This window comes from Protopterus annectens, chromosome 6.part0 (assembly GCF_019279795.1).
Source record: "Protopterus annectens isolate FY-2018-M chromosome 6.part0, PAN1.0, whole genome shotgun sequence".
NCBI lineage: Eukaryota > Metazoa > Chordata > Ceratodontiformes > Protopteridae > Protopterus > Protopterus annectens.
The window spans coordinates 256,072,203-256,094,724 of NC_056737.1; the positions used below are offsets into that span (position 1 = coordinate 256,072,203).

Below are 22,522 nucleotides of genomic sequence, written 5' to 3' on the forward strand. Positions count from 1 at the left end.
AGAACATCCTGCTGTAAGGGAGCATCTAATAGTTTTGCTTTAACATGATCAGGCAGACTTTGTTCCTTTAACCAGGCATGCCTACGTATAATTGATCCAGTGACAGCTGCTCTGCAGGAGGCCTCTAAAGAATCAAACCCACATTGTAAAGTATGTTTGCCTACCTGCTCGGTGGCATGCAACAAATCCTGTACTTATTCAGATTGTTGAGGGAGGGTGGTTATCTTTTGTTTTAACTGAGAGATCAGAAATTGCTGATACTTAAGCATATGAAATTGACAGTTTAGAGCTCTCATAGCTAAAGTGGCTGAGGTATAAACATTTTTCCCCCATCTGTCTAGTGCTCTTGAATCCCTTTCAGAAGGTACTGGATTTTTAGCCATGGAAGCCTTAGCCCCCTTGGGACCCTGGGAGATAGTCTCTGGGTCAGCTACTGGGCCAGCTACTGGGCTTTTGTAAAGAAATTTGTGGGAATCAGGTACTTTGTAGTATCTGTCAGGCTTGGCCGGAGCAGGAGGCAGATTCAGGGTTGAAACTGGATTCTAAATAGACATCATCCACAATGTCCAAAACAGGAGGGATGGCTAGAGGTCTGTGTTGGGGGAGTAAAAGAAACTCTCTGAGCCTTTTCTTGGAATCAGAGTAATCCTGACCTTCCCAGTGAAAATGTTCCCTCATACTGTGTAAAGTTTCCCCAAAAGAGTAATCTTCTGGAGGGGAAGCTGAGGGAATAGAGTCCTCAGCATCAGAATCTTCATAAGGAGAGAAGGAATAGTCTTGGTCCTCAGAGGAATCTGAAGAAATAGACAGTTGTTCACAGGAAGCAGATTCTTCCTCTAGTCTAGGCCTTTTGTCAGGAGGAGGTTGAGACCCCCTAATAAGAGAGATCAAATCTTCAGCCATCTTGAGCATCTGTTTCTTAGGCATAGGGCCTTGAACAGGAGACTGAAGTGAAGCCTTTTTCGGTTTGGAAGGAGTCTTCGACTTGGAAAATGTGTTGACTGAAAGAGTCGTTCTGAAAACGCCTTCTGAAACCGATGGCGTTTCAGAAGCCCCGACGTCCTTGGAAGGTAAATCGTCGTTAGGGCCTGAAGTAAAAAGCTGCGTTGGCCTAATACATTCCGTCAAAATATCTGTAGTGGTCTCGGTTTCTTGAACTGCAGTAGTCAGAGGCTGCATCAAAGCCTCACTGATAACCGGAGAACGGATCAACCGAGGCCTCGGAATCGGGCTTAGGCCTGGGCTGTCGATCCTTATCCCTGCGCTTTTTGTGCGCGCCGGTAGTCGGAAGCTCCGACGGCATGTTATAATTAAATTTTCTGCCAAAAAAGTGTCGTGCGAAATCAAATAGTCTTTTAATAGTACGTTTATTAAATCTAGCGCAAAAACGACAAGAAGTGACGTCGTGATCAGGGCCTAGGCAAGGTATGCAATAAGAATGAAAATCCTTATGAGGTATTTGCTTCCCACAAGAAATGCAATTGTTAACTTTTTCTGACATCGGTCTGAGGCAAGAAAAGTTTCCCCAACGGGGTACTTAGCTTTATAGAAGACTTCGGTCTGAAATTCGAATATCTCAGGAGTCAGCCGGCCAGCACTTGCTAACTGCTTCTGCTTTGGCCACCGCGCGGCAAGAAAGACTGAAGAAAATGGCGTCGGTTGCAATATATGTACCCTGGCACACTGACGTCAGGGATGAGGCGACTGCAACCGACGTCAGACCAAGACTTTGGAAATACGGCCGACTGCGGGACCGCCTGACGACAGGATAACCCAAGTGTAATGACTGAAGTGAAGATGGTGATGTTCGTGTTACCCTGCTGCAAAGGGATAACCCCCCACAAATCAATGTTTTTGCAGTGGGCAAGCCCCACGAACTGCTCTACAGTGGTGAAAAGGCAAACTCCCCAATCACCAATGTTTGCTATATCACACAGAAAAATCTGCAATCAGCTGCTCCAGCTTTATTTTGTGTAACAAATTGCACAATTCGATCACCTCAATAACACCCAATCATACATATATTTGGTTGGTTAAACCTATGTTTATACTATCAAGAATGTCTGTAAACACTCATAAATGTAAAACATTATTCATATACTACAAACTTGTTACATTATGACATAACACGGACTGAGCCCGTCTAAACAATGAACAAATGTAAATAAAACAGCCCCCGTGTACCACATATGCAGAAACTAATTTAATATTTATAAGTTCTGTTATTCAAATGAAGACTCCTGGACAGTAACTTAGAAAATGCACTTTACCTCAAATTTAAGAGAATCTCAGCTGCTTACAATCTGTGCCCTTTGGTCCACTGGGCACCGTACTTGACCTGTAAAATACTCAGCTTGAAAGCTATTCTCTTTGCTATCTCTTAACTGCAACTGTCAGAGTTGTCAGGTAGTCACCCCATGTCAAATTTGCAAAATTTCATTTGCACACTACAGTTCTTAATATTTCTTTCCATTTTCTTTTCGTGTGCCCCCCCCCCCCGATTTTTTTTCATTGAAAATGTCTTGAGACATTTTCAAGAGGAAAAAACATTTTAATAAAAGTTTTTTCCTCTTGTATATTACTGTCTTTAACACTTGAGGTACATTAAAGGTTAGAACTCATCATCCTTGGCAAGAATGTGCAGAAGCGAAAACCACCCCTTCAAGTGAGGACCTCCAACAAAGTTAACACCCACTTAGAGAGTCTTGCAGCTGCCATTAAACTGGTGTGTGTGTTGGGGGGGGGGGGACAGTTGCTTGCTGCTTAAAAAAGGTAAATCTAATTAACTAGAACTGACCTGATAGGGCATCCCAGATTGTTTCTGGAATCACTAACTTGGTTGCTCGGCTCATCCCACTTTGTTCGTCCTCACCCTGCTCCTCTACTCTACCCCCATTCCCACCCACCCCATTTCTTTATACTTTACCCTAATTAACCACACCCCCTACCTCACTATTAAGCCCCACCCCACCTTCTCCTATCAACTCTTGTCAATTTTACAGCACCCTCTAGCTAGCCAAACTTGACACAAACTCCCAATCTTTCTCTCTCCCCTTTAGTTATCAGCCAGCTTTCCCCCTCTTTCAACACTGTCCCAAACCACACACTTTGCTTCCCAACATCTAATTCTTTCCACCCCTCACTCAACCTTTAAATCATGCCCTCACCCTTTTTCACCTGCGTATTTATCCCAACTCTCTCTATATCTTATCATGGTCCTTGGACCACAACTGTTCTATCACCTATCCTCCCCTATCCACACACTAATGTACAGACCTCTATCAATTCAATTGCTCCCTCACTATTCACTACTTCCTCAAAACACTTTCACAAACTTAAAAACCTCCCACTCACGTCTCACAATATGAGACCAAAGTACTCATCCTGTTACCACCTAGCAATCTCCAAGATATTCTTCCTTGCTAACTATGTTTTGGTGATATTCACCTCAGTTCTGAACCACTCACCAACTCCTCTTCAAATAACTACACTGAAAATCCCAACCTCTCTCCATCTTCTCCTACTGTAACTACTTCTCCCCCTGCTACTTCCTCAGACTCTTAACATCCCACCTTCTAAAAACCTCTCTCTACTCTCTCAATATATAAAGCATATCCAAATAAAAAGTCAGCCATCTTCATTCCCTGCTCACTTAGCATACCAGATACTCTTACTCTCTCTGAAATTTAACTACAGTTACATACACACCTCTGACTCAGAACGTCTGCCTCCAGGCTATAATATTTTCTGACTTTATTGTCCCACTAAAAAAGGAGGTGGTGTAGCCACTCTATTCTGAGCAACCCTCACTCTATCCTCTTCCCATACCGCCTCCTAACTTTCACCCTGCTAAAATTCTTATAGTTAAATGTAAGTGCAACAAACAAAAAAATCTCGCTATTGCTGCCATTTATACCCCCCTGGAAATAACACTCCTGTCCTGGAGCACATTCTCTCCTGGATCTAACATCACCTATGAGACCCTAATCTTGGGCAATGTTAGTATCAATTGGACTATGACAAACTCATCTTCTCCCTATAGTTGCATTAACCTCTATAGCTTCTCTCAGCTCATCTCGTCTCCCACTCGCTATAATAAACACATTAACACAATTCTTGACTGGATTCTCACTTCCAACCCAAACCTCTATCATAATCCCTGTACTCTGATTTTCTCATTGACCATCTTCCCACCCTTGTCCATAGATGCTCCCTTCAACTCCATAAACTCCACCATTTTAAACTCTCCAACTTCAATCCTGTCACCTTCAACAATATTCTTTCCTCTTTCAACTGGTCTTTCTTATACAACCTTTCTTTTCATGTGGCTGTCTCCAAATTCAACAAAATTGCCCAATACCTTAAACTCTTTAGCCCCCATCAGAAAAATTAGACTAAAACCTAGCTTCTTACCTTGGCCAACACAACCCACTCATAACCTTATGCTGCACAGAGACAAAGCCTGGAAGATCTGAAAATAAATAATCTGCCAACACATCTTTAAACATATAGGGAACTCAGAACCATACCAAAAAGCAAAGCACATTGACAGTGATAAAAGACAACACTACTATAAACAGTTAAATAATCCTCACTCCCAACCCCAGATTATTTTGGAACAGTATTAAGATCCTTTATCCAGGTAAACCCACTACACCTAGTCTTGGTCCGAATAGCTCAGCCCTTAACATGCTACTCTTCTAAGTACCTTCTTCACTGACTATCAAAAATTGTATTTTATTTAAAAAGAAGTTATGTACTCACCATAACGTTCCATCCGATTAGTAACTTCATTCGTCAGCAACCTGTGGGTTTCAGATCCGACCTGGATCCGAGCCGGCAGCTTTCCAAGCTAAAGATTTGAGCTCTCAGCTCCTACCCCTTACTCATAATACCCTGCTACCTCCCCTCCAGTCCTCCGATCGAGTTTGCAAACTTATCAAGCAACAAACAGCCAAACCATACTCGAAGAGAGAAATGCTAACCTGATGCCTAACAGAAGGAAGACATTCCGTCATGACTATGACCACGAAACAGGTTAGGGGGAAGGAGGGGGGGCTGGTTGCTGACAAATGAAGTTACCTACTCAGATGGAACGTTATGGTGAGTACATAACTTCTTTATCTGAAGTAGTTAACTTCATTTGATCAGCAACCTGTGGGACAGAGTCCCCAGCTACCAAAAAACCTGGGATGTCCTCAAAGGAATAATATTCCGGAGCACTGCAGAGCCAAAGGCTGCCCTCCCTCTGGATATCAGGATCCAGCTTGTAGTGTGAAATGAAGGTATGAGAAGAGGCCCAAGTAGCCGCCGAACAGATGTCATCTAAGGGAACTCTTGACCAAAATGCTGCAGAGGCAGCCATAGGACGGGTAGAGTGAGCATGAACCCCCAAGGGTTCTGGCCGACCGGAAGCTTTATACGCGTGCAAGATGCAGTGGGATATCCATCTAGCTAAAGTGACTTTCTTAACTGGCTTGCCTAAAGGTGGCTTAGCGAAGGAAACGAAAAGTTGCTCCGATATGCGAGAAGCAGCTGTCCTGTGCAAATAAAATCTCAATTGTCTATGCACATCTAACAAGTGCAGTCTGTATTCCCCTTTGTTCTGAAAGTTGGGGAGGAAAACAGGCAAATTGATGGCTTGATTATTATTGGCCTCGGAAGCCACTTTAGGCAAGAAGGAAGGATTAGTCCTGAGAGATACTCTGTCCTTATGGAAGACCAGATACGGGGGGTTTGTACAAAGGGCCTGAAGCTCAGATACCCTTCTAGCTGAAGTAATTGCAATCAAGAAGGCAGTTTTCCAAGATAAGAATTTTAAGTCAACAGAGGCTGCAGGTTCAAAAGGTGGGCCAGTTAGAGCCTGAAGAACTAAGGTTAGGTCCAATGGAGGAACCGCATTCTTGACAGGAGGTCTTAACAGAAAGGTGCCCTTCAAGAAGGTCTTGCATATCTTAGAGGAAGCCAAGGGTCCAAGGTTGTCCCCGATGTGGAAATGAGAAATAGCCGCCATCTGAACCTTCACAGTAGAAGAACTGGCCCCTTGATGAAAATGTGGGACAGAAATTCAAGAACTGCTGGAATGGGAGCCGTAAAAGGGTCCAAATCCCCATGTCTGGCCCAGATGGAAAAACACTTCCATTTACTGTTGTAGATCTTCCTGGTAGAGGGCTTATGTGCCACTACCAGGATAGATTTTACGGGAGATGAGATACCGGGAGTCCTAGCCACTAATGGAACTGGATCAACCAAGCCGTAAGCTTGAGGTCGTCCAGATTCAGAGTCTGCAATCCCGAAGGATGAGAAATCAGATCCGGAATGGGATCCAAGACCCAAGGAGGAGCTATGATGCGAGACGGTAGATACAAGAACCAGATATGACAAGGCCAGAATGAGGCTATGAGGATCAGTTTGCTCCCCAACCGACAAGCTTTCTGTATAAATTTTGTCATTAGCGGGAGAGGAGGATAAGCATAAAGAAGACCGGGTGGCCAAGCATAAACTAGAGCGTCTCTGCGGCTCTCCCCCGGTGGGGGAATTAGAGCGAAGAATTTGCACTTTGCATTTGAGAGAGACGCAAAGACATCGTAGCAAGGCTGACCCCATCTGAGGAAGATCTGTTTCGTTACTAAGGGGTTTAGAGGCCACTCGTAAGTTGTGAGGATAGATCAACTAAGCTTATCCGCCAGAATGTTGGACCGACCCGGAATGTGCGTTGCTATCAGAAAACGGTTGGTGGAAAATCGCCCATTCCCAAACTCTCATGACCTCTCAACAAAGAGTAAGACCTGGTTCCTCCCTGTTTGTTGATGTACCAGACCACCGCCACATTGTCTGATATCTATCCCAGCAGAGTGTAGCCTCCCTGACATCTCAGATGCCCAGGTGAGAGCCGCCCTCTCCAAAGCTAAAAACACAGCATCAATGGGACCAGATGGTGTCCCATGTTGTGTGCTACATGAACTCCAAGAGGAACTAAACCCGCACATAAGGCTGCTGTTTAATCTTTGCCTTACTACAGGATACATACCCAAAGAATGGCATACAGCAACAGTGGTCCCACTCTACAAAGGAGGTGCTTCTACGGACCCTGGAAATTACCGCCCCATAAGTTTGACGAGCCTGGTCTGCAAAGCTATGGAGAGGACACATAAACAAAGACATCGGGGACCTACAGACACTGGATCCCACCCAATTCGGCGTGGTCAAGGGCAGATCCTGCCTTCTGAACCTGGTCGACTTTTTTGAAACGGTCACTAAGGCCATCGATGAGGGTAAAGCAGTTCACACAGCCTACCTTGATATTGCAAAAGCCTTCAACACAATACCCCAACTAAGGCATCATAGACAAGCTCACCAGCTTAAATGTAAACCCATATGTCATAAGATGGGTTGCAAACTGGCTCAAGGACAGAACCCACAAGGTCAGAATTGCTGGAGCCATGTCAGACTCTAAGCCAGTCACAAGCGGTGTCCCACAGGGCTCGGTCCTGGGACCTCTCTTGTTCAGCATTTATTTTTCCAAGGTGCAAGCAAACATAGGAGGATTGTGGCTGACAAAGTTCGCAGATGACTGCAAACTGGGTGCCATAACTGATACTCCAGCGGACACAAGCATCCTTCAGAAAAGCCTCATAGAAACGGATAACTGGTGCCAGAGCCATGGCCTTAAACTGAACGCCAAAAAATATATAGTCATACCTTTTGGGAAAAACAAAGTACCCACAAATGACCACATAGGTGGTAATCCATTAAGTACGGAAGAAGTAATCGGGGACCCAAGTTGACAGTAACCTCGCATTTGACACTCACATTGCCAAGGTGGTTAGGAAGACCTTCTATATTACCCCACCTTATCATGAAAGGATTCACATCTAGATCAAGAGAGGTCATTGTGCCCCTATACTCTTCCCTTATCAGGCCCATAATTGAGTACAATGCCCCATTTGGGATGTACCTTACCAGACACCTGCAGCAGTTAGAAAGACCCCAAAAGTACCTCACCAAGAGGATCAAGGGTCTCAAACATATGTCATATGCTGCCCGGCTGAAGAAACTCCAGCTCTATTCAGTCGCATACCGCCTACTCAGAGGCGATCTATGCCTGACGTACAAGGCTATGTCCAATCCAGAATTAATGGACATGCTCCACCTCAGAAAATCCAAATCCACCAGAGCCATGACAGCGAGAGATTTGAACCTCAACACACAAATAAATAGGACGTGCTGGAGGGACAGATTCATAACCCAGAGGCTCCCTACACTCTGGAACAGAATCCCAGTCCATGTTAGGCAGAGCCCCTCACTGACTCTCTTCAAGAGAAATCTTGACGAGTGGATGGGAGATTGTAGGTTTACCCCGGGGGTCATCTCTGTGTCACTACTAGACAGAGGCACAGTAAACTAAACCCTAAATGGGCACAGTATTCTCATTCCAAGGGGTGGCGAAAGCCACACACACTCTGGCTAGGCTTATAAATACCCTAGGGCAGATAGCCTAGTATGAACTTATGAACCTAATAGTCCCCGGAGGAAGAAGGTCCTGAAGAGCTTGCAACGCTAAAAGCACCGCCCTCATTTCCAGAACACTGATATGCAGAACGGTCTCTATAGGGGTCCACGTGTCTTGGACGGTTCTGCCCAGGCAATGCCCCCCACCCCAGGCGAGAAGCGTCCGTGGTCACTGTGGTTTGGGGTTGAGGCATCACAAATGGTCTCCCTTCCCGAAGCTCTTGGGAATGAAGCCAACAAAGAAGGGAGTCCCTGCAAACCCTGCTGAGGGGAATCTGTGAATCCAATGGATGTAGAAGGAGGGACCATTGGACCTGAAAGGTCCATAGAAGAACTCTCATGTGCAAACGGGCAAGAGGTGAAAGGCTGATGGCTGCCGCCTTGGATCCTAGGGCTCTCAGGACTAATTCCGCGGGTGGGGCTGGGAACTGTAGAAGTGCTACTACATGAAGTGATAAAGTGCAGAGCCTGTCCGCTGTCAGAAAGGCCTTGCACTGAAGTGTGTCTATTCTGGCCCCTATGAAATCCAGAACCTGAACAGGATGAATAGGCGACTTCCTGAAATTTATGGTAATGCCTAGGTGACGGGCCAAGAGTAAAAATTAATCCCTGGCAGAACACAGTAGATACCTGGTGGGGGCGGTGAGGAGCCAGTCATCCGGGTACGGAAAGACCTGTATTCCATGAAGTCTCAGGTGGGCCGCCACAACTGCCATGACCTTGGTGAACACCCTGGGGGCTGTGGTGAGGCCGAACGGGAGGACCCTGAACTGGTGACTGGCCCCCAGCCGAAAGCGGAGAAACCTCCTGGATCGCCTGTCCATGCGAATGTGGTAGTACGCATCCTTGAGGTTCAAAGTTGACAGGTCGAGAATTGGTCTCAAGTCCCCAGTCTTTTTTGGCACCAAAAAAAATCCTGGAGTAATTGCCCGACCCAGATTGTCTTGAGGGGACATGCTGGATGGCCTTTTTTTTCTAGCAATTTCTTTATTTCTGAAGCTGCAGCCTCCCTCTGACTGGGTGGGACATCAGGGAGGCGCTTCCCTAGAGGGGGAAGATTCATGAAGGGGATAGAGTAACCTCTGGATATTATTCGGAGCACCCAGCGATCTGTAGTAATGGACTCCCAACTTGCTAGATGTTCCGAAAAACGCCCCCCCCCCCCCGACTGCCTCAAGAGAGGAGCAGTCGGGCAACCCCTCAGGGTTACTGTGTGGGTAGGTCGGAGAAGGGTTATCTCGACCCGAAATTCTTTGGCCCCCCCTCTGCCTCTGGGCTGGCGTCCACCTTGTCCTCCCCTGCCTGAAGGACAAAGGGTCTGGAGCGGAACGGGACTGCTGAGACTTCTGGAACCACATCTTCTTTTGTCCTCTCTGGATCCTTGAGAAGGGCCTTTGAGGAGCCGAGAAGCGGATTCAGACAGCAGACAGCGTCTTCCAGTCTTTCTCGCTCTGGAGTAGCATATCGCAGACGGTCTTGCCGAACAGCGTAGAACCGTCAAAGAGCGTTCGCGAAGGACACCTTGAAGGGGTTCCGCAAAGTCGGAGCCAGGCGTGATGCTGCAAGGCTACCCCTGCTCCGCTGGCTCTAGCCTCCCCCTCCGTGACATGGAAGAGAACCCGCATAGAAGTGTTAGATATCGATTTTAGAGTGGCCATGCGAGCCGAGAAAGTTCATTTGTCCTCGGCCGCCACGGACTCCGGGGGAGACTCAGGGTACTCATCAGATCTCGTTGAAGCCTAATGACGTGTGCCAGGTAATTCAGTGCCTTATAGAAAAGGTGGCTGAAGCAAACATCCGCTTTCCAATGCGGTACATCGTCAGAGACTCCTTGTCAGGAGGATGGACCGAGGAACTTTCTTGCGCCAGTTCCTTCTTGGTGGCAGCCACCACCACCATGGTATCTACCGGGGGACCTTTATTCCACGCCAGCTTGTCTGCAGGGGGGACTAAGGATTTTATCCGGTCTCCTAGGGATTGGCTCCACAGTGTCCGGCTCCTTCCATGCCCTAGTAGTAATCAGGTCTACCAGGGGGTCAGCCGGAGGGGACACCCAAGAGGTAGACAGGCCTGCGTCAAACGCCTCCCGAAACATAGACTCATCCGAAGGTTTCTGAGCTGACCACCCCCCTCTAATGCGCAGCATCTCCATAATGTCTCCAAAGGAGACGTCCTCAGGGGGTGACCTGGGGGAGCCTTCCCCTAAGTCCTTGTCCTCCGTGAGGGACTCGGGGGAGTCCAAGTACCTCCTTTTACACTTCTGAGAGGGACCTCCTCGGCAGGACTGTCCGCGGAGGGCTCACCAATGGGGTCATGTTCCTCTACAGGAACTAGCTGGGGTGCAGACGCAGGCTGTCCCTGGGGCCGGACAATGGAAGACGGGCCCATATATGAGGGAATGAAGGGTGGATCCGTAGCATGAACCGGGGACCTCGAACTCTTCAACAGCACCCTCTCCACCACGTCGAAGGTGAATCACTCTCCCCGGGCTCCAAGAACAGTTCCCCTCGGCTCCGACATGAGGACCGGCGCCAGATCGGACCCGAAAGGGACGTGTGCTCAGACCGCAACGGAGCCGAACACACACTCACCCCTGTGGACCCGAAATTCTGGTCTGAAAGATGACCCGATAAACTCGACGGTAAGGCCAGCAAAGTAGCAACTACTATCGGCGCTGACTCCCCGGCTCAGAGACTACTCCGATCAGACGGCTCCGAAACCAGATAGTGGATCGGAGAAGGAGCGATGGGTGCTAAGAAAGGGGCTGAGCTCCCCCCAGGAGGGGGGGGGGGAGGAGGCAAGAGCACTCCCATCTGCATCTGGGCCTGCAGGAATAGACGCATCATCTGGTCATTATCCGCGTCAGAAAGACTCCTAGTAGACCTAGAAGTCGTCACCGAGGCAGGCCGGGAAGGCCGCCTAGACAACCTCGAGGGTGACCGGGACTCCTCCTCTGGCTCTGGAGAGAAGCATGGAGAAAGGAGCCGAGAGGGGGGAGACCTGGAACCCCTCACGGGGGAACAGATTAGTTTAGCCGGTGGGGTCGAAGGGGCTGAGTCGGCCCGCCGCTTGTGACTTTTGTGCCGATCTCTGCCCTCTTTCTCCCTCTCACTATGCCTCTTCTCTCTCTTAGCCCTCTTTTCCCCTCTCACTATGCCTCTTCTCTCTCTCAGAAGAGTCCCCCTCTCCCAGGGAAACAGCGGGAGGTTGAGTCCCAGCCAGGGAAGGGGGAGCTGAAGGCTGGACAGTCGCAGCCACGACTGGTGCCACCGAGGGGGGAGAAGAGGGAGAAGAATCCGCGGGCAAGAGTCCCACCAGGATTAGCTTGTTCCTCCTGTCTCTCAGAGCCCGGGGGGTTAAAGGCCGCGCAAATCTGGCAGCCCGATGTTAAATGAGCTACCCCCAGGCAAAGAACGCACTGAGGGTGGCCATCCACTGGGGATAGCTTATGACCACACTCAGCGCATTTTGAAAAAAATAGCCTTAGGGCCCTCAGCCATGACACTCATGCACACACCCCAACACACACAGTAAGGGGAAGGGGAACACACTAAATTTCAATTAAAAATAACCAAAACTGATTTAACTTAACTAAGGGTCTGAAACACACACACACACAAAAAGCTCTACAAATTTAACGGAAAACTTAGAATTTTTCCCAACTTACTCTCACCTAAACATCCAAGAGCTCGTCACTCGTGCTTCAGGAAGCCGCAGCAAACGAGATCTGAGGACTGGAGGGAGGTAGCAGGGTATTATGGGTAAGGGGGAGGAGCTGAGAGCTCGGATCTTTAGCTTGGAAAGCTGCCGGCTCGGATCCAGGTCGGATCCGAAACCCACAAGTTGCTGATCAAATGAAGTTGACTACTTCAGATCATTTGTCTACCGGGAAAGTCCGACTTGGAACAAAGCCAATTTTCAGCAGAGGCCCAGGGAGAAATGCTCAAGACACGTGTCTTTGTAATGTGGGAGGAAACCAGAGTACCAGGAAAAATCCCACATGAACGCAGGGACGACACACAGACTCCGCACAGAAGGCACTCCAGCCAAGAATCGAACCAGATAACCTCTTGCTGCGAGGCGACTCTTACTAAAACATACAAATCCTTCTTCCACCGATCCCACTCCCACATTCCCCCACCACCCCTTCTCGCTGAAACCTGTCACCACTGTATATTATCAGATCACTTCTCTCTCTACACAAACCATGCTCACCATCTGTGGACAACTTACCCCCTTACATTTCTCAAAATTGCTGTCGATACAATTGCCTACCCAGTCTCCATACTTAAACGATCCAGTCTTTAAAACACTGTGGCCAACATTTGGAAGAAATTCTATTTTATTCCTCTCTACAAAGGAGGAAACTCCACAGACCCCTCCAACTATTGCCCCCTTGCCATCCTATCTCCCCTCTCCAAAACAATGGAAAAATGTATGTATAAAAACAAATCCCTGAACACCTGTTACAAGACAAACCTCTCATCTCCTACTCAACATGGTTTTCATCCCTATCACAGCACTGCCACCACTTTCATTACTTTTACACACACCATTGCCAAAGCTCGCAATGAAAAACTAGTTTCTAGTCTCTTCCTCAATTTATCCAAAGTTTTCAACACAGTCTCCCACAATCTGCTTTTAGCTAAACTTAAATACCTTAAATCTTTCACATTCTACTGTACTATGGTTCACCAGCTACCTCACTGACAACCATTTGACATACTGGAGTCTGCCTCCTCTCCTTTCCTTCCTGTACATACTGGTATACCCCAAGATTCAATACTAGGCCCCCTCCTCTTTAACATCTCTACAAATCTTCTCACTGCTTGCCCCCACTCCTCTCTTATCCAGTATGGAGATGATTCCACTATAATATCCTGATCAGACAATCTTCCCCACCTACTGTCCCTTATCCAAGACTCACTTCTGTCTGTTGAAAAATGGCTAACCAGCAATGAACTTTTAAATTAATGATAAAAAAACAAAAACTTTTTTCTCCCTGAATCTCTACAATACTGTAAAATGTCTTCTCAAAATCACATTTCTCAACTATACTTCTATCTCTGCCAAAACCTACACCAAACTCCTGGTGGTGTTATTGATGACCAACTTAAGTTTGACATCCACATCCTATAGGGAATCAAAAATGCACCAAACGGGGGGGGGGGGGGGGGGTGGAGCCTGGATAGCCAACTGTCAGCAGCATTATTGTGAGCTCAAACTACACAAAATTACAGGAAATTCAATTACCTAATTTCTTTGAAAAAAGACAAAATGAGAAGTTATGTGCCTACCATAACGTTCCATGTTAGTTGTCTTCTCTTGCCTTCTTTCTTGCTTGATGGGTTCGGAGCCGATCCTCGGCTCCGACTCGGCATTTGCTAAGCTCGAGAGTCGCTTTTACCAGCTCGAGGCAGTCCCCTATCCCATGATGCAAGGCGGTAAGTACCCAGATCTCGTTTGGTACCTATAGGTAAAACACCTAGCACAAAAAACTTTCCACAGAGGAAAGAAAGCAATTACCCTAAGGAAGGGCTGAATGGGAACCAGATAACCAACTGGTGCCTAAAGAAGCAATCTCTAAACAAGGGAGATCAAGGTCTGTTCAGGCAAGGGGGCAGGAGGGAGGGTCGCAAGAAAGAAGGCGAGAGAAGACAACTAACATGGAACGTTATGGTAGGTACATAACTTCTCAATGTTAAGTTGTCAATCTCGCCTTCATTCTTGCTTGATGGGACCGCGTCCCTAGCACCTCTACCCTGGGTGGCTCAATGGAACAGACTCTTGAGAACCGTAGAACCAAAACTGGCTCTTTCCTTGGGGCCAAATCCAATTTGTAGTGAGAAACAAAGGTATGAGGAGTGGCCCAAGTGGCTGCTGCACAAATGGTGTCTATAGGGAGTCTAGCCTGAAAGGCTGTGGAAGTGGCTAAACTTCTGGTGGAATGCGCTTTTGGTTTTGAGCACAGCTGTTTGCCCCTGAGTTGATAGATTTCGGAGATGGTGGACGAAAGCCATCTAGATAAGGTCACTTTGGAAACAGGAAGGCCTTTCTTATTTACAGCATAAGAAAGAAAGAGCTGATCGGATTTCCAGAATTGTTTTGTTCTGTCCAAATATCTGAGTTGGCGGTGAACATCAAGATAATGTAATTTTTGTTCCGATCTGTTGGAGTAATTAGGGAAAAATACAGGGAGATCAATAGATATTTGTTTTCGAAGCCACCTTGGGCAAAAAGGATGGATTAGTTCTCAAGGATACCCTGTCCTTGTGGAAGACCAAATAAGTGGGACGAACAGAGAGGGCATGAAGTTCTGACACTCTCCTGGCCGAGGTAATAGCGACAAGGAAGAGTGTTTTCCATGAAAGAAACTTCAGTGAACATGAAACAGCTGGCTCGAAGGGAGGGAGAATTAAGGATGTCAGCACTAGATTTAGGTCCCATTGAGGAGGAGGACTCCTAACAGGAGGTTTAAGGAGAAAAATCCCTTTTAGAAAAGCTCTACAAAGCCTGTGGGACATAAAGTTGTGATCTGCAAACCCGACGTGAAAGTTCGAGATAGCAGCCAACTGAACTTTGACCGTGGAAGATGAAGAGCCCGAGTGAAAGATTTCCGCTAAAAAATCTAAAACTGCATGTACAGGGGCAGTAAAGGGATCTATATTCTTTGATCTTGCCCAAAAAGAGAAGCGTTTCCACTTGCTGGTATAAATCCTTCTAGTAGAGGATTTAAGGGAAGAAACTATGATATCCCTAACCGGGTTAGAAATCACAGGAAGCCTGGCTAAGGAAGGAAGTGGAGCAACCAAGCTGTGAGGTTGAGAGAAGGAATGGACCGATGCAGCTGACCAGATTGGTGGATCAGAAGGTCTGGCACTGGGTCCAGATGCCAAGGCTACACCAAGAGGTGACGATGGAGGAACGGAAACCAAATTTGTCGAGGGCAATAGGGGGCAATGAGAATCATTTTGGCTCTCAAAACGGTGGCTTTCTGGAGTACTTGTGGAATCAATGGAAAGGGAGGAAAGGCATAAAGAAGTCCCTGGGGCCAAACTTGGGTAAGAGCGTCTCTGGGGGGATGACCTGGCAGTGGGAAGAGAGAAGAAGAAGTCTGGGCATTTGCTGTTTTGGGGAGTAGCAAAAAGATCGCAACATGGGCGGCCCCATTCTAGAAAAATCTCCTCCGCTATAGATCGTTTGAGAGACCACTCGTGAGGCATGAGAATAGCTCTGCTCAATCTGTCCGCTAGAATGTTGGTTTTCCCAGGGATATGCGTTGCTACCAGAAACCGATGAGAGGAGATCGCCCATTGCCAAAGTCTGAGAGCTTCTCGACACAAGGGGTAGGACTTGGTTCCACCCTGCTTGTTGATATACCATACTACAGACAAGCTGTCTGTGTGAACTGCAATTGTTCCCAAGGGAAGAAAGTCGTTGAGGGCTTGCAACGTTAAAAGCACTGCTCTCATCTCTAGGACATTTATGTGCAGGTGGTATTCGGTTGCCACGTCCCATGAACCACCCTGCCCTGATAATAATCCCACCACCCGATCAGGGAGGCGTCCGTATTGACTGTGGCTACCGGGGCCGGGGATACAAAGGGCCTGCCCTGATGAATCTGGGGAGAAGAAATCCACCAGGATAGGTGGTTTTTGCAAGCTTGTGTAACCAGGATTTGGTGACGCATGGGAAGTTGTTGGTAAGACCACTGGGTGAACAACATCCATTGAAGGAGACGCATGTAAAAGCGGGCCAAGGGAAGAAGAGTAATGGCCGCTGCCATGAGGCCCAACATTTTCAGGACCAGTCTGTCTTGTACCTTTTTGCTGGCAAGGATGATCCGCACATGACTTTGGATATCTGAGATTCTTTGGTCTGTGAGGGTTGCTGACATCCAAACAGTGTCTAAATTTGCGCCTATGAAAGTAATAGACTGGCAGGGCAACAAGGAGGATTTTTCGTAGTTGATCGAAATTCCTAAATGAGTGCAGAGATTTAGGGTGTAATCCCTGGCTTGGAGAAGTTGATGCCTGGTGGTGGCTGAAAGGAGCCAGTCATCGAGATACGGAAACACCTGGAATCCTTGACGTCTCAGGTGAGCCGTAACCACTGCCATGCATTTGGTGAACACTCTGGGGGCTGTAGTGAGACCAAAGGGCAGGGCTCTGAATTGAAAATGACTGGACCCCAGCCGAAAGCGGAGAAACCTTCTGGACCGTCTGTGAATTTTTGTGATAGTACGCATCCTGAAGGTCTATTGAGCACATCCAGTTGTCTTTGCCCAGGAAGGGCAAAATTGCTTGAAGTGTGACCATTCGAAATCTCGTCTTTTTCACAGACCTGTTGAGTCTGCTGAGGTCCAATATTGGTCTCCAATCTCCCGTCTTTTTGGGGACCAAAAAGAACCTGGAGTAGATTCCGGGCTCTGAATGGTCTTTTGTAACTGGCTGAATGGCCCTTTTGTGTAGAAGCTTTAATACTTCTAACTTTGCGATTTCCCTTAGACCGGGTGGCACATCTGGAAGGGAATTTTTGAGAGTGAAGGGACTTTCCTCGAAAGGAATTTTGTAACCCTCGGATATGATCGACTGTACCCATCTGTCTTGTGAGAGGGAACGCCAGGCTTGTGGGTAAAGCGATAATCTTCCCCCGACTGCCTCCAAGGATGGACAGTCGGGCAACACCTCAGGAATGCTGGAAGGGCTTGTCAGAGAGAGACTTTCTGCTTCCCTGGTTTTGTGGACCCCCTCTACCCCTAGAGGCAGAGGGGGTAATAATAACAGACACCGCCCTAGAGGCAAACCGACCACGTGTATCCGGCGTGACTCCTTGGGATTTGCAGAACCACATCTTTCCACCCTTCTGCCCTTTGGGGTAAGGTCTAGAAGGGGTGGAAAAACGGACTCCTACGGCAGAAAGAGTCTTGCCGTCTTGCTCACACCTGGTCAATGCATCCTTCACTTGAGGACCAAACAAAGTTGACCCATCAAAGGGAGAGTTTGTGAAGGACGCCTTGAAGGGATCTGCAAATTTACAGAGCCGCATCCAGGATTGACGTCTCAGAGCCACTCCTGTACCTGCGGCTCTACTCGCTCCATCTGCTGCAATACGAAATCAGTCGCATGGAGGAGTTGGTTATGGAATTAAGGATTCCTAGCTGGGAAGCAATCTTGTCTTGTGCCCCCGGAGCTGCAGGATCCTGTACTACTTCACCTAGTTCTTTAAGGATGTCCCTTTGGAGTCTGGTGAAGTGACACAAATAATTCAGCGAACGCATAGCAAAGGTCGCTGAGGAGAACATCCGCTTACCATACCTGTCCATGGTCCTAGAATCCTTGTTAGGAGGATGGACTGGTACGGAAGGATCTGCAAGTTCCTTTTTAGTGGCGGCCGCCACCACCATGGCATCAACAGGGACACCTTTTGTAAGGAATTGCTGTTCGGAAGGGGCTGTAATAAATTTAGAAGGCCTCCTGGGAACTGGCTCTACGGAATCAGGAGAAGCCCAAGCCTTTCGAGCGATTACCTGCATAAGGGGGTCAAAAGGCGGAGACACCCAGGAGGTGGAGGGCCGAGAACCAAACGCCTCTAGGTATACCGACTCATCCTCGGAGGGATTAATGGAGGGCCAATTTCCCCTCTGTTTCAGGAGTTCTAGGAGGTCTGAAAAAGAGACATCCTCAGAGGGGGATCTTGGGGACCCCTCCGACTCATCTAAGTCGGTATCCGAAGTAGCAGACTCAGGGGAGTCCAGGTGCTTCCTCTTACAAGTCCTCTTGCGCGGAGGATCTCCTGACGGATCAGGAGAATCCTCGGAAGAGGGGGTTCCTCCCAATGGGGAGACCTGAGGCGGTGGATCTCTCGGTCCGGGAGCAAGAGAGCGGGAAGAGATATCAACAGGCACCGTAGAGGGAGGAGCTAAAGGAATAGACTGCTGACTGAGCCCAGGGGCCGGCATACTCCTCATCACCTCGAAAGCTCCCCTCCCAGGGAGGTCCGAGAGAACCCATTCCGAAAAACTGGGACTCCCGGGCCCACCGAAAGGGAAGGCTCCGAGGCAGATGTCGAAGCCGAACTCACCAAGGCCGAAGCTCCAAGGGGAAGAGCGGGGTCGGACAAGGGTCCGATGCCACTCACCCCCTCGGAGCAGACCAGGGAAGCCCGGCCATCGAATCCCTCCAAGGAAGGTCTCGAGGAGGAGATAAGAGTAGATGCTGAAGGTGCAGAAAGGGGGGGTATCTGGCCCTCAGCCATAGCAGTAACTATTCCCATAGACTCCAGCTCCAAACTCTGGGGTAGAGTCGAAGGAGGAACTCGAAGAGGGTGTAGACTAATAGTCGTTTGTTGAGACGGACTATGAAGCATTTGGGCTAGTGCCTGTGATTTTAACAATCTGCTTACCATCCTCTCTAAATCGTGGTCTGACAACCTGTGAGGGTGTGGACTAATAGTCGTCTGTTGAGACGGACTATGAAGCATTTGGGCTAGTGCCTGTGATTTTAACAATCTGCTTACCATCCTCTCTAAATCGTGGTCTGACAACCTGGAAGACCTAGATGATCGGCTCCGATGGCTCCGCTCCGAAAGAAGAGGTGAGGCCGGAGCCGACAGTATCGGTTCCAAAGAGGGAGACCTGGACCTCTTCCTCGAGGGAACCACTGGAGCCGAAGACCCCACGGATCCAGACGGAGCCGATAACTTTTCGGCTCCGAGTGTAGGTCCAGATGTATCGGCTCCAGCCGGAGCAGATACAGGCAAGGAAACAATGGTGTCGGAGCCGGTCTGCGTCGACACCGAAGCCTGAGCCACATGGTGGTCGGAGCCAGTTGGAGCCGACACCAAGGTGACAGTAACAGTATCGGCACCGATAGCCATCGGTGCCGAGGATTTAGTCAAGTTAGGATCGGCTCCAGCCGGAGCCGATCTCTACTCCAAAAGAGTCGAAGCCAAGGCCGAAGGCTTAGTAACTGAAGCCTGGGCCTTGGTAGTCTTAGAAGGCTTGCCCGGAGCCGATTTGGCCGGGGAGCCCTCCGGTTTAAGGAGACCCCTTAAAATAAGTTTATTTCTCCTTTCCTGCAGGACTCTCTGGCTAAAAGAGTGACAAATTGCACAGGAGTCCTGCAGGTGGAGAGGTCCCAGGCAGTATAAACAAGAAGTGTGACCGTCTGTCAGAGACATCTTCTGACAGCACGAGTCACACTTCTTGAAGCCTGAGACCCTCTGTTCTTTAGACATAGTCCAAACAAACTACAAACACAGACCCGAATCAGACAAACTAAAGTTAAAGTATGTGAAGAAAAAACTCACACACACACACCCTGACGGGGGGGGGGGGGAATAAGCCTGACTAAAAGGTAAAGAAGGAAAATTAAAGTTAGTCAGAAAAAGCCTGACAACTATCTAGAAATGATAGAAATCTATAGAAAAGAGAAAATTTCTCTGATTGGGGCTAAAAATTTAGTAATAATAAACACTTACCAGGAGCTGGTAAAAGGAGGACCTCATCAGCGAAGCGGCAAACGAGATCTGGGTACTTACCGCCTTGCATCATGGGATAGGGGGCTGCCTCGAGCTGGTAAAAGTGACTCTCGAGCTTAGCAAGTGCCGAGTCGGAGCCGAACCCATCAAGCAAGAATGAAGGCGAGATTGACAACTTATCTGTTATTAAACTACTAAAGATATACCAACTTTGAGGATTATACCTAAAAATTTTCCAGTCAAAATATTCTGGAGAAAATACATCATTGAGGAAATGAGCAACAAAGAATTCTGACACACTACTGAAGAAGGATATACAACAGAGGTCCTCCACTCTTCAGGATCTCTTCTTAAAGATGGACAAATTTACAGACAAACTCGAAAGTCTTAGAGAGCACTGTCAAAATCAAACTGACATCCTAAAAGAGAATATTCAACAACAATCTTAATTAATATACATTGAAACATCACTTACTGATATCGGTGGAAGGCTCAAGGAAGAAGAAACTCGGGTTGAATTTCTTATCCAACAAAATAAATTGGTTAACCAGCAAAATCTATGATCTGGAAAACAGAGAAAGAAGAACTAATATAAGGATTTTTGGTTTTCCTGAAAAGGCTGAGGGTGAGAACATTTTGTTCTTTTTTTTTTTTTTCCAATTTCCTTTTTTCAAATAACAACAATACAATAACTCAAAAACACAAATAAACAATATAAATATCTAAAGAAAACAGACAACAATCTCATTCTGAGAAAATTATATATATATATATATATATATATATATATATATATATATATATATATATACATACATACACACACACACACACACACACACACACACACACACACACACACACACACACACACACACACACACACACACAGACACACACAATATATACAGAATAAGTCACTACATCAAGTAAAGTATGAGAATTCTTATGTTCATTTGGTCTCAAAGAATGGGGATAGTCTATATATAGAGTAAAAAATAGAAATTTAACCATTTATTTGTATGTTTAGGGAAAATATCTAGTTACACATATACTAAAAAAAGGGAGAAGATGCAAGGAAGACTGGTTATACTACATTCATTTCTTATTTAAAGGTTAGCTTTTCAAGACAATTTGTAGACAAATTTGATTTGTCAAGAATTATATCTAGCAAATAACCCTAATATTTTTGGTAATAGCATTTGTTTTTTGTTTTTGAATAAATTAATTTATGAGCTGAGATATATTTGATAGCAAGATTGCTAAAATTTTCCCATGTAATTGGTGACATGACATTCCAATTCTTTGTAATAAAGAATTTAATAAGGGCACACATCGTAATAAAGACATGTTTTGATATTTTTGGGAGTTGATTGATATTAATGTACAATATAGCTGTCTCCCAAGTAGGGGTTGATTTTTCATATCCCATCTTCTCTAATCTTACTCTCAAGGAACATCATAAGTTGTGTATCTTAGTACAGTTCCACATGTAAAATATCAGCTGTTTGATCCGGACAATGGGGACATATAGGCGAAAAGTTAGGATTGAATTTATTTAATTTAGATAAGGTATAACATAGATTGTTATTTACCAAAATTTGTGTATATAACAGCTTCTTGAAAGGAATGAATTTGATTGTATTTTCAATGGCTAGTTTCTTATTTTCTTCAGTCAGTGACTGATTTTTTTTCGTTTGCCAATAGTTTGAAAATAAAGAATTCTGATGTTTTGCACTCATTACAATTTTATAAGTCCTAGAAATTGGTTTCCCTTTAATCGCAAGATTTTTCAAGTATTAATTTAACTAAATCTATGTTCTGTAAGTCAGTGCGTATTTGTGAGAATTTAGCACTTATAAGATGATGAAGTTGGTTAAGGATAACACTATACTTGCCCCGTGTTAAGAGTCTTTCCATTGGTACATATCCCATATTGTGTAGTCTTTTATCAGGGGATAGTTTGTTAGATTTACTGGTTTATTATTTATTAGTAAATTAGGATTTAGGTGTAATGGTTGTATAAGGGCAAAAGCGTCAGCTAATTGCAATGATTTAAATAGTTTGTGTTGTAAGAATCATGTTTTTAATTAATGGGTGTAAATTCTTTGTGTATATGCTAGCCTGGTTTAAATTCAAGAATGGCAAGGATTTGATATTACAGCCAAGGGATTTCAACTGTTCATACCAGATTTTGGTCCACTGGGGTGTCCAAGTATTTATACACGAGTCACAGTTTATTTGTATTAGTCTGTATACAGTAATTATACTATAGTAAAGCTTAAAATCAGGTAACCCCAATCCCCCCTTAAATTTGGCGAGTACAAGTTTTGCATATTTAATTCTGGTAGATTTGGGATACCATAAGAATCTTGATATAGCTTTTTCCATGGCAAGGAAGAAGTTTTGGGGAATATTTGAAAAGGTAGCATTTAATTAAAAGAGTATTCTTGGTAGAAAATTCATCTTGACAACACAAGCTTTTGACAGTAGAGTCATTAATGTTCTTCCATCTATCCATATTGTTTTG

At 46.3% G+C, this 22,522-nt stretch overlaps 1 protein-coding gene across 1 annotated transcript in view; it reads right to left on the reverse strand.

The window, feature by feature from the left end:
* LOC122804240 (serine/arginine-rich splicing factor 5-like) overlaps positions 1-22,522 on the reverse strand; it is a 261,553-nt gene that overhangs the window by 192,289 nt on the left and 46,742 nt on the right. Inside the window, exon 2 of the mRNA XM_044073991.1 lies at positions 20,468-20,556. The gene's annotated coding sequence lies outside the window, so the exon portion shown is untranslated. The remainder of the gene's footprint in view (positions 1-20,467; positions 20,557-22,522) is intronic.